At 46.6% G+C, this 12150-nt stretch overlaps 1 protein-coding gene and 1 long non-coding RNA gene across 2 annotated transcripts in view; one reads left to right on the top strand and one right to left on the bottom strand.

Moving 5' to 3' along the window:
* Positions 1-3097, bottom strand: part of LOC126021746 (uncharacterized) — a 103970-nt gene extending 100873 nt beyond the window's left edge. Inside the window, exon 1 of the long non-coding RNA XR_007500229.1 lies at positions 2958-3097. This is a non-coding gene — a long non-coding RNA (uncharacterized LOC126021746). The remainder of the gene's footprint in view (positions 1-2957) is intronic.
* RAP1GAP2 (RAP1 GTPase activating protein 2) overlaps positions 1-12150 on the top strand; it is a 263550-nt gene that overhangs the window by 11595 nt on the left and 239805 nt on the right. The window contains exon 2 of the mRNA XM_049782321.1: positions 7871-7987. The gene's annotated coding sequence lies outside the window, so the exon portion shown is untranslated. The remainder of the gene's footprint in view (positions 1-7870; positions 7988-12150) is intronic.

Here is a 12150-nt window from a genome sequence, read left to right as displayed (position 1 = left end):
AGTGGGTGGTACCAGGGGCAAAGAAGTCTCATGAACATTGAGTGGAAATAAAAAATGATCAGACCAAAATACCAACCCAAAGTCAACAACAATAGAATCAAGAGATTCAAACTACAACAAGCTATACACAAAAGGGACCTGTTACATTAGCTGTCCAAGGGGTAAAGGGCAGAGGTATGGGATGCATGCTGGGAACAGTGGCAGAGGGAGGTCAACACTGGTGGTGGGAATTGCCCTAATTCACTGTCAATATGTACCTTAAATATAAATGTGAAAGACGGGGCCGGAGAGATAGCATGGAGGTAAGGTGTTTGCCTTTCATGCAGAAGGTCATCGGTTCGAATCCCGGCGTCCCACATGGTCCCCTGTGCCTGCCAGGAGCAATTTCTGAGCATGGAGCCAGGAGTAACCCCTGAGCACTGCCGGGTGTGACCCAAAAAAAAACCACAAAAAAAAATGTGAAAGACTTGTAATTAATAAAAAAAAAACAAGTTTTAAAAATTTAAAAGAAAAGAAGAGGCTAGAGTGGGAAACCTTATCTTGTGCCTAATCTTAGAAGAAAGGCTTAAAAAAAAAAAAAAAAAGAAGGAAGGCTTTTAGTTTTTCCCCATGGAGTATGATGTTTGCCATGGGCTTGGGCAAATCACTTTGACCCTGATGAACACAGATGAAAAATCCTGAACAATGGGCCGGAGAGATAGCATGGAGGTAAGGCGTTTGCCTTTCATGCAGAAGGTCATTGGGTTGAATCCCAGCATGCCATATGGTCCCTGGAGCCTGCCAGGAGCGATTTCTGAGCCTGGAGCAAGCCAGGAGTAGCCCCTGAGTGCTGCCGGGTGTGACGGAAAAAAAAAAAAAAATCCTCAACAACATTCTAACAGATAGAATCTAAAAACTTATGAAAAAGTTCATAAAAAGCAAATGAGTTTGGGACCGGAGAAATAGCATAGTGGTAGGGTGTTCGCCTTGCAAGCGACCAACCCAGAACCAACAGTAGCTCAAATCCTGGCATCCCATATGGTCTCCCATGCCTGCTAGAAGCGATTTCTGAGCACAGAGCCAGGAATAACCCTTGAGCGCCGTCGAGTGTGACCCAAAAAACAAACAAACAAAAAAAGCAAATGAGATTCATCCTAGAGATGCAAGGATGTTTTAACATGTACAAGTCAGTTAATGCAATATGCCATATCAATAAAAGAAAATAATCATATGCTCATATCAGTAGATGCAGAAAAAGCATTTGATAAGATACAGCACTAATTCATGATAAAAATGCTCAACAAAATGGGGTTAAAGGAACTTGAGGGGCCAGAGAGATAGCATGGTGGTAGGGCATTTGCCTTCCATGCAGAATGATGGTGGTTCGAATCCTAGCATCCCATATGGTCCCCTGAGCCTGCCAGGAGCGATTTCTGAGCGCAGAGCCAGGAGTAACCCATGAGCACTGCTGTGTGTGACCCAAAAACCAAAAAAAAAAAAAAAAAAAAAAAGAAAGGAACTTGCCTAGGTCTCTTGACTCTTACTATCCCAGAGATAATCTGAGAAGTGGGTTCTTGCTACTGTGTTAATAACTGATGATGGTTTGTAAGGCTAACCTTTTGCATTGTTTAGCCTATTTTAGTGTGCTCTTCATCAGCATTAATTAATTAATATGACAGGTTAATTGGGAAAATATGTGGAGACTGGTGGTATTCTCTCTTTTTTGTTTTTGTTTTTGTTTTTGCAGTGCTCAGGGGTTACTCCCAGCTCTACGCTCAGAAATCGCCCTTGGCAAGCACGGGGGACCATATGGGATGCTGGGATTTGAACCACTGTCCTTCCGCATGCAAGACAAACACCTTACTGCTGTGCTATCTCTCCGGCCCCGGTATTCTCTTTTTTTATGCCTCAATTTAGCATAAAAATTAAAAAGCATAAAAAAGAGACTGTTCTCTCTCTCTCTCTCTCTCTCTCTCTCTCTCTCTCTCTCTCTCTCTCTCTCTCTCTCTTTTGGTTTTTGGGTCCTACCCAGCAGCGCTCAGTGGTTACACCTGTGCTCAGAAATTGCTCCTGGCAGGTTCGGGGGACCATATGGGACAGAGGGGATTGAATCCAGGTCAGGCCTGGGTAGCCACATGCAAGGCAAACACCCTAATGGTGTGCTATCACTCTGGCCCTAGTTTTCTCTTTTATTATGCTCCAATTTAGCAAATACGTTTACTAAGTGAATACACTGGAGTCATTAATGGAAATAATCTGTGTGTGTGCATTCTGTGAAAGAGGCCTCCCTAGAAAATAATGAGTAGATCTCTGTGCTGTTAGAGCAGCCTGGTTCAATAGACAAGAGAGAATTGCGTGAGACTGCATGAGGGATTTTGGAGTATAGATTAGACAGACTTTGCACTTGAGCAGGGAGACAGACGACACATAAATAACTCATATGCAGGCTGGCAATGTTGAGCAATATTGTGATCAAGGTTAACAAAGCCTCCCTCAAATCTTGGAGTTTATTTGGATCCTGGCAAGGGGCCAAGAGACTGATTTTTAGAGCTGGTGGTTTGAAGGGTTGGGACAGGATATGCAGGTTTGGGGTAGAGATGGAGGGAGGGAGTGTAGGCCAGAGCACAGTGTAGGCCAGACAAAGGAGGGTGTGTTTGGAGAAGACCAAAGAAATCAAGAATGCAGGGGTCTGTACATGTGAATGTGGGGTGTGAGTGTCATGCAATGTTGGAAGAAGATGGGAGGGGTCTGAGGTATGGGGCCCGGAGAGATAGCACAGTGGTGTTTGCCTTGCAAGCAGCCAATCCAGGACCTAAGGTGGTTGGTTCAAATCCCGGTGTCTCATATGGTCCCCTGTGCCTGCCAGGAGCTATTTCTGAGCAGACAGCCAGGAGTAATCCCTGAGCACCGCTGGGTGTAGCCCAAAAACCAAAAACCGGGGCCGGGCGGTGGCGCTAAAGGTAAGGTGCCTGCCTTACCTGCGCTAGCCTAGGACGTACCGCGGTTCGATCCCCCGGCGTCCCATATGGTCCCCCAAGCCAGGAGCAACTTCTGAGCGCATAGCCAGGAGTAACCCCTGAGCGTCACCGGGTGTGGCCCAAAACCAAAAAAAAAAAAAAAAAAAAAAAAACCAAAAAAAAAGAAAAGGAAAAAAGAAACATGTATGATATTTGATTTGCTATACAGAGTTATTATTCTTTGGGGCAAGGGAGGAACTAACAAGATCTGTTTGGAAGTGGAGGTTGATCTGAGGGAAGTGTGTGTGTGTGTGTGTGTGTGTGTGTGTGTGTGTGTGTGTGTGTGTGTGTATAAGGAACTGGTTAGGAGAAAATAATGCAGAGGCTGAAGGTACAAGAAAGACAGGCTATGGTATTTCCTGTATGTTCAACCTTAGACAGATTAATTTTCCTCTTCTGAGCCTCTCCTTACTCATCTCTGAAAGGGGATTGGCCAGTTGCAAGGGGTTTGATGTGGGTCTTAGAGGAGAGAATGTAGGGAGTGGGTTTATCTGACATCACTAAAGTTGGCAACTGGTGGAGCCAGAGTGATAGGACAGCAGTACGGCATTTGCCTTGCAAGGGGCCAACCTGGACAGGCCCATGTTCGATCTCCGGCATCCCATATGGTCCCCCGAACCTACCAGGAGCAATTTCAGAGTGCAGAGCCAGGAGTAACCCCTGAGTGCCACCGGGTGTGGCCCAAAAACCAAATAAATATATAAAACTGGTGACTGGTGAGGGCCAGGATGAAGATGGAAAAGGAAGATGACAAGGATGACAACTTACCACTTGGGAAGAATGTGACCTTGCACTGGACTTTCAAAGTCGGTATGATCCTGCTACCAGTAGACAGATGAGGAATATGGGCCTTGTGGTGGAAAACTACTTGCACATAACTGGAGAGTGGGATCCAGGTCAGGGTTTCTGCAAAGAGGGAACAAACAGGCCCCTCTGCTTGCTTGCGGGAGAAGCCAGGCAGGGTGGTGGGGCTGGCAGAGAGCTGAATATGATTTGGTACCTAAGGGTTGGATCACACCCAGCGCTGCTCAGGGGTTACTCCTGGTTCTGTGCTCAGAAATAACTCCTGGCAGAATAACAGGGATCAAACCTGGTCAGCCGTATGCAAGGCAAAAACCATACCCACTGTGCTATCACTTTGGCCTCCAAATTTTTAAAAACAGTATATTTAAATGATTCAGATTAAAGTCAGTAATGGGGTTAGAGTGACAGTACAGTAGATAGGGCATTTGCTTTGCACACAGTTGGTCTGGGTTTGATCCTTGGCATCTCATATGGTCTCACGAGCACTGTCAGGAGTAACTCCTGAGACCAGAGCTGGGAGTAATCCCTGAAAATTGATAGGTAGAGCCCCCAAACAAAAAAAAAATCAACAAAGTCAGTAATGTAGTAAGGCAGGCCCTTAGGATGGCTAGTCCCTGTTTGGGCGTCAGATGTAGTAAGGCAGCCCTTAGGATGGGCTTGGATGTTGGTGGATGGATGGAGGCCTTTGTCCTTAGGCCCCAGTCACGTGGCTGCATCCCCCATTAACCAGTGGGTCAGCAACTTCAGGTGGTCTTGGCAGGTAGAAAACTCATCCAGAGACAGGCATCAGGAAATATCAGTTTTATTTGCCCTGGCCATCACGTGTGTGGCCTATATCATAAACCTATTTAAGCACATGCCATTCTTAGCTTGCCCTGCGTCTTAACTTCTTTCAGCCATGTCTCCTCCAACCTCCATGCTGGCAAATCTTTCGTCCCCCTTTTGCCCTTTAGGCAAAACCTTTTATAACCTTCTTAGACCCCTCCCAAGGAATGGGAGCATCTAGCAGGTAAAGTTACACATAGCAAGACCCCTCCCAGGAATGGGTCTTGCAGGTAAGATCAAGTTACACGGGAAGAATGAAGGGATGGGTTACAAGTAACACAATTACAATGGTGTTCAGTCACTTAAATCTCCTTGATGTCACTTTTTCCACAGATGGGACAAGAGTATGTTATTCCACTGAGTCCTGTGGGTCTCCAGGATGGGGAAAGGACTGGAAACCTATAACTCGATGAATCATAGCAGGTTTCTGGGGGGATCTAAGTTTTGACCAGTTCGTTGTTGTTGTTGGTTTTTGGGCCCCACCCACCCAGAGGTTCTTAGTATTTACTCCTGGTTCTGTGCTCTGGGATCACTCCTGGTGGGGCTTAGGGGATCATATGGGATCCTGGGAATTGAATCCAGGTAGTCTGCATCTATCAATGGCCCACTTGAAGCAGGTTTTTTTTTGTTTTTTTTTTGGGGGGTCACATCTGGTGGCGCTCAGGGGTTACTCCTGGCTCTGCACTCAGAAGTTGTTCTCAGTAGGCAGAGGGGACCATATAGGATGCCGGGAATTGAACTTGAACCACTGTCTGTCCTGGGTCTGCTGCATGTAAGGCAAATGCCCTAGCTCTGTGCTATCTCTCTGGCCCCTGTAACAGCAGGGTTTTTTTTATTTGTTTTGTTTTTATGCCACACCTGACTGTGCTCAGAGGTTACTCCTGGCTCTGTGCTCAGGACTCACTCCTAGTAGTGTTCAGGGGACCATATGGAATATCTAGGATTAAATCTGGGTCATTTGCATGCAAGGTAAACACTCTACCTGCTGTGTTATATCTCTGTCCCCCTTGTGGTGGTTTTACAGGAGGATGTTTATTGTGGGGCAGGAAGTAAGTATGAGACGAGGGTCATGCTTCAAACTGAAGCCTGATCTTTCCTTCTAAGCCTTCCCTTATGCAGTGACTGCCACAGCAGCTAGGCACCCACAAAAAATACAGTCTTCGTTGTTTTCTGGTCACAACAACAGTGTTTGGGAGTTATTGCTTGCTCTGTGCGCAGGAGATCACTCCTTGCTGTGCCTGAGGGACCATATTTTACTGGGAATGGCACCTGGGCAGGTGTTTAGTCCTTGAAGCTCTTTCTGGTTCACAAGCCAGGAATTTGGAACAACTCTCTCCTCCACATCATGTCTTTTTTTTTTTTTTTTCTTGGCTACACCTGGTGATGCTCAGGGGCCACTCCTGGCTATGCGCTCAGAAATCACTCCTGGCTTGGGGGACCATATGAGACACTGGGGGATTGAACCACGGTCCATCCCAGGTTAGCTGCGTGCAAGGCAAACACCCTACCACTTACACCACCGCTCCGGCCCCATCCACATCATGTCTTAGCCAACTTTACTTCTCCATTCACATGAGTTTCCCTGTCTCCATCTACAGCACAATCCCCCCCTCCAAACTCTTGTAAGGGCCTCTAACAAACTGCCTCATTTTTTTTGGAGGGGGAGGGGGCTCACACCCAGCAGCTCTCAGGGGTTACTCCTGGCTCTATGCTCAGAAATCGGTCCTAGCAGGCACGGGGGACCATATGGGATACCGGGATTTGAACTGTTGTCATGCTGCATGCAAGGCAAACACCCTACCTCAACCTCGATGCTATCTCTCCGGCCCCTGCCTCATCATTTTTTACTCAGTAGTGGGCTGATCTTTCTGAAACACCTATCAGACTATGTTGTGGAGAGCAATGGGAGCCATGCAGGGGGCCAGATGATCTGGCTGAGAGGCCTCAGGAGCATTGACAATCCTCAGCTCTCCGGCAACCTAATCTTCTGGGAAATAATCTCCCCTCCCCAGCCTGTGGGCCCCTTGGACTGTGAATTATCAAGGCAGCTGCTGCAAACTTTATCACAGTACTTTATGCAGTTTATCATTTCACACACACATCAAACATTTGGAATAGATAATACCTTGCCAGTATGAAAAGACACATTGTTAAAAACTCACTCTCCCATGCCCTCTTCATTCACCCATTTCCCTCCACTCCCACCCAGTTTTTTTTTTAATTAGGTTTTGTATCTCCAGGCTGTCTATAGCAAAGATAAGAAAATATTAATTCATACTTTATTGCTTCCCCCCACTTTTTGGGGGTGGTCCTACTTAACAGTGCTTTGGGGCTATGTTGGTGGTGCTAGTGGTGGGGAAATTATGTGGTGCTAAAGACTGAACACAGAATTCCCATGAAAATCATGTGCTCCAGCCCTTTGAGCTCTGTGTATATGGCAGGGGGAGGGGATAGCAGGGGGAGGAGAGGCATCCTCCACTCCTTTTAACCTAAATTAAACAGACTGCTTTTTCTGCACTCACATCTCCCCTTAACATATCTTGGAAATTGGGCATGATAGCACACAGGCCCAGCGTAGCATCCTGGATCTTGCCCAAACAACAGAGTGTCTGGAGTGTGTCTGGGACCAGTAAGGGATCCTCAGACTTTGGAAGATCTCATTCTGATGTCTGACCCAACCCCACTCCAGCCTTCTGCAGTGATCACAGGAATCCTAAATCCTTTGAGGAAAATCTTAAATTCTGTTTACATATCTTGCTCACCTTCCAGGACAGAATGTACATCCCATCCAAGTGACTCACTCAGCATCAAATGACTAATTTCTGAAAGCTTTTCTCTCTTCGGAGTTGAAACCTGCTCCGCGTGGCTGCCTCCTCATGCTCAGACATTAACAGTGCTCCTCTTTCCCCTCTGAGATTTTTCAGCAGATTAGTAGGATTATTGGAGGATAGATACCCTCATCTAACTTTTATTTGTTTGTTTGTTTTGTTTTTAGGTCACATTTGGTGAGGTTCAGGAGTTATTCTTGGCTTTGAACTCAGGAATTACTCTGGGTGAGGCTTGGTGGTGCCTGGGATTGAACCTGGGTTGCCTGTGCTCAAGGCTAGCACCCTGCTTCCTGTGCTATCTCTCCTGCCCAGCCCCACTCTTCACCTAACTTTTTCCAGCCTGCAAGACTATCTTCCAGCAGGATCTCTGCAAAGCCCCACATGCTACTTTCTCACTGTCTCCCCTCCTGTCCACAGGTATGTGCATGAAGGGCGGTTTCGGATCGAGGAGAGGACGCTGACGGCCTTCCAATGGCTCTACAGCCCCCAGCAGCACCGCATCCTCAGCCGAGCTGACCTTGAGTCACCCTCCAGGTAAAGGAACCGGATGCCCAACCTTCATTTTCCAGCACCCTCAACTCCCATGGATATTTAGGTAGCCTGTAAGCCCCATTTTGGGAACTGTTGTCCTTGGTGGTGGAAGGGACTTCAGGCTCCGGTGTATCAGCCTGGGTGTTTTTCCCACCCAAGTGTACTGAGTCATTGCTTTCTCCTCTGTAAAATGGGCTTGACCTTATATTCCTTGCTTGCTAACTGAAGGATTGATTCTGAGTGAAATCATGTCATCAATAAACTGGTTTCTACTTTTTATTTGATTTTACTTGGTTTTTGGGTCATACCCATTGGTGCTTAGTGTTTACTCCTGGCTCAAGGACATTACTGGCAGGCTTGGGGGACCATGTGTGGTTGAGGGGATTAAACTCAAGTAAGCAGCATGCAAAGCAAATGCCTGACCCACTGTACTATCTCTCTGGCTTTGGTTTCAACTTTTTATATGGTATCCATTTTTCTTTTCTTATTTTTTTGTTTTTTTGTAACCCTGGCAGTACTCAGGGGTTTCTCCTGGTTCTGTGCTCAGGAACCACTCCTGTCGGACCACTTGGAATATCATGTAGGATATTGGGAATCAAACCTGGGTTGTGTGCAAGGTTATACCCACTATGTTATTGTTATGCCCCCTATGGTGTCTATTGTATTGATTATTTTATTTGCCCCTTTCCAGCCCTTTGTTGGATGTTAGAATAACTAGAGGGTTTACACACTTTATCTATAACACTTTGTGGTACTCAGTATGTAGCGTTGGTACTGAGGCTCAGCCTGCATGGGGGTATGGTACAACTGGTACAACTGAGTCTCCCTGGGCTTCCAGCCAGTTCTTTTTCTCCCCTTCCCAGGAGATAGGGATCTAACCCAGGACTTAACACATGCAAGGCAAGTACTTTCCTACTGGGCCCCTGGTTTCTCCTGAGGAGGCAGGACAGCCAGTATATTTGTTGAGCAGCCTGCCTTCCCTTCCCTTTCCTCCCCCACACCCACAGTCTGAGTGGGGGGCTGGGGAACAAGCCCTTTCCTGGCTCTATTTCCTGTTCCCACATTCCTGCCTGTACTTCCTCCACACAGGGATGGCCATGTTGCCGCCATACCCCTGCCAAAGACTTCTGCTAGCTCTGACCCTGGACCTTTTCTTTCATCTCCCCTTCAAAACCTTTTGTTCCAGTTTCTAAGTTGGATCCTCACAGCCCTGAATGCAGAGGCCTCCTCCCTAGGGGCAGGTGAGTGAAGATAAAATCATTTATAGGGCAATGTTCTTCCCATAGTTCTCAAAAAAAAAGAAAAAAAAATCCAGAAATAAGGCTCAGTCAGTTGTCAGCAGTCCTGTCTGCTTGATGATCTCAGAAATATCAGGACTTAACAAGGCAGATAGGAACTCTGGATACAGTTTTACCCAAAGAAGTTCCATGACTTGGTGGTGCTCTGGAAGTGATAGGAATACTAGGAAAGGTTACTCAGGCCAGCAGTGGGTTCCTAGGGTTCAGAGGATGAACTTTAAATAATATAGAGAAAAGGCAAAAAGTCCTTAGAAGCTAATCATGTCTCCCAAAGTGGGTAGCACCATCTTGTGTTTTTGTGTTTTATTGTTGTTTATATTGTTGTTGTTTTGCAACACCTAGTAACACTCAGGGATTACTCCTAGGTCTGCTCTTAGGATTCACTCCTGGCAGACTTGGGTAACCATATGGGATGTCAAGGATTGAATCAGGTGCAACAAGGCAAGACCTTGTCCACTGTACTAAGTCTCCTGCCTCTAGAGTAGCACTATCTTGCTGCCACAATCCTGGGTCTGATAGTAGGAATCTTTTTGTTGTTATTTTATTTTAAATTTTGTTTTGGGGGCCACAATTCAGGGTTGGTAGTAGGAATCTTTTTGCTGTTATTTTATTTTAAGTTTTGTTTTTGCCCCTACATCCAATATATTTAAAGCTTACTTATGGATCTGCCTCAGGAATCAGTCCTGGCAATACTCAGGGGACCATGGGAGGGTTATAGATTGCTGGGGATCAAACTTGTTTCAACCACATGCAAAGCATCATCTTACCCATGATACTCTCTCTTGGGCATTCTGCTGTTCATTTAAAGGTAGATTTCCAGGGGGGTTCTGAGTGAATGACTTTGTTTTTTTGAAAAGGGGAGATAAGTCAAATAAATTTGGGAACTTTTGCCTGGATTGCAAGATTGTTGGGAAGGATTGGGTAAGTAATTCAAGCGTGTGTCTCTAAGTCATTCAGGAAAGACCAAGAGGACAGCATGATTGTCCTGAGGACATGTTGGTCAAATGTGGCTGTGAAGGGCCAGGATTTCAGTTTATGACAGTATCAAAGCCCTATTGAATACTAAGTGCCCTCTGATAAAAGGCGCTTCTCCTTTCCTATCTGGCTACTAATGCTGTCTCAGTGTATCCTCTTCTGCTCTCTGTCCCTTGTTTATTGCCAATAGTACCCAGGTGGGGTGCCCAGAACTCTGCTGTATTCGGAGGCATTAGTCCAAGAAAGGGGATCCAGAATATAGAGGCACTAGCTGGAAGCATCAGGAATCAAGCATGCTGGGAAAGGTTACTCAGGTCACCAGGAGCTTGTGGTGGGAACAGGCTCTCAGTGGATGGGGAGGCTTGTTCCAAGACTGAGGTGGTTTGGTTCAGATACGGCTCCTCAAGAAAATAGAAGTGGGGCCGGGTGGTGGCGCTAAAGGTAAGGTGCCTGCCTTGCCTGCGCTAGCCTTGGACGGACCACGGTTCGATCCCCCGGTGTCCCATATGGTCCCCCAAGCCAGGAGCGACTTCTGAGCACATAGCCAGGAGTAACCCCTGAGCGTTACCGGGTGTGGCCCAAAAACCAAAAAAAAAAAAAAAAAGAAAATAGAAGTGGTTGAAGTGATAGTATAGTTGGTAGAGTGCTGGCCTTGCATGCAGTTAACCTAGGTTTGATCCCCAGCAGTCTATGGTCCCCTGAGCTCTGCCACAAAGTGGCAGAACACTGCCCTACAAGTGATCCCTGAGTGCAGAGCCAGGAATAAACCCTGAGTACTTCTGTATCTTTCCCTCAACAGCTCCCCCAAAAGAAAAGAAAATAGTAAGAGAATAAAAGGGATAAAATAGTAATAGATTTTGGCCTCTAATCCTGTCTGTATCTGGGCAGCTGCTTGAGTGAATGAGTGCTGCTGAGAGTTCAGTCACCTTAGAACCGAGGTATAACCTCATGTTGAGATTTTAAGAAAACGCTGTGTAGGGCAGAACATGGAGTTGGGGAAGGGAGATCCCATTGCTCTAAGACTCAAATCATAAGAGTTCTCAGTTTGCTTACTCATTGGGTAGATAGGGACTGGGCCTCTTTCCTTTGCCCAACACTGCTGGATATTATCCAGGGCAAGTTGCATGTAAGGAGATTGATTGGACAGACTGCTGAAAGAGTGCAACAGACTGGTCAGTCCTGCCAGTCTTTCTTCTGCTCTACTCTGGCTCAGGCCCTGGGGTTATGGTTCCTTGTAAAGCAGGTACTGGTCCTGTCTCCATTGGACACACAATTTCATTGGGTTACAGACACAGGTGTAAGAGAATTTTCCAGGGTGAACAGACAGCCAAGGAGGCATCTAAAGCAGGGTACTGAGATCCAGAGTAAATTAGTGAGGGGCCTGAGTATCAGTACAGAGGAGATGGCATTTGCCTTGCAAGTGGCCAGCCCCAGGTTCAATCCCCAGTATACCAGCACTGCCAGGAATGATCCCTGGGCACAGACGGAGCCAGGAGTATACTCTGAGCACAATTGAGTGTTGCCTAAAACAAACAGCAGCAACAACAACAAATAGTAAATGTGTGTGTGTGTGTGTGTGTGTGTGTGTGTGTGTGTGTGTGTGTGTGTGTAGCTCTGGGAGGTCTCCTGCGAAGCTGGCATATGCACTGACTCCCTAAAGATATAAGGAGCAGCTGCCGGCGAGGGGTGTTAATGCATGGGGGAAAGAATATTCCTGCAAGGGAAACAGCAAGTTCAAGGCCCTAGGATTATTCTAGATGAAGAAAGTCACTTAGTGCTATTAAGGAAAGAGTTTTCTAGCACTCAGAACAGCGGGGAGGACTGAATGAACTTCCAGTCACTGAGGGGTGCAGGCTCTGCTTGGCAGCAGCCCTCCATGGGCACTCCTAGAGT

This window comes from Suncus etruscus, chromosome 1 (assembly GCF_024139225.1).
Source record: "Suncus etruscus isolate mSunEtr1 chromosome 1, mSunEtr1.pri.cur, whole genome shotgun sequence".
NCBI lineage: Eukaryota > Metazoa > Chordata > Mammalia > Eulipotyphla > Soricidae > Suncus > Suncus etruscus.
This window is presented reverse-complemented; position numbering and strand designations above follow the sequence as displayed.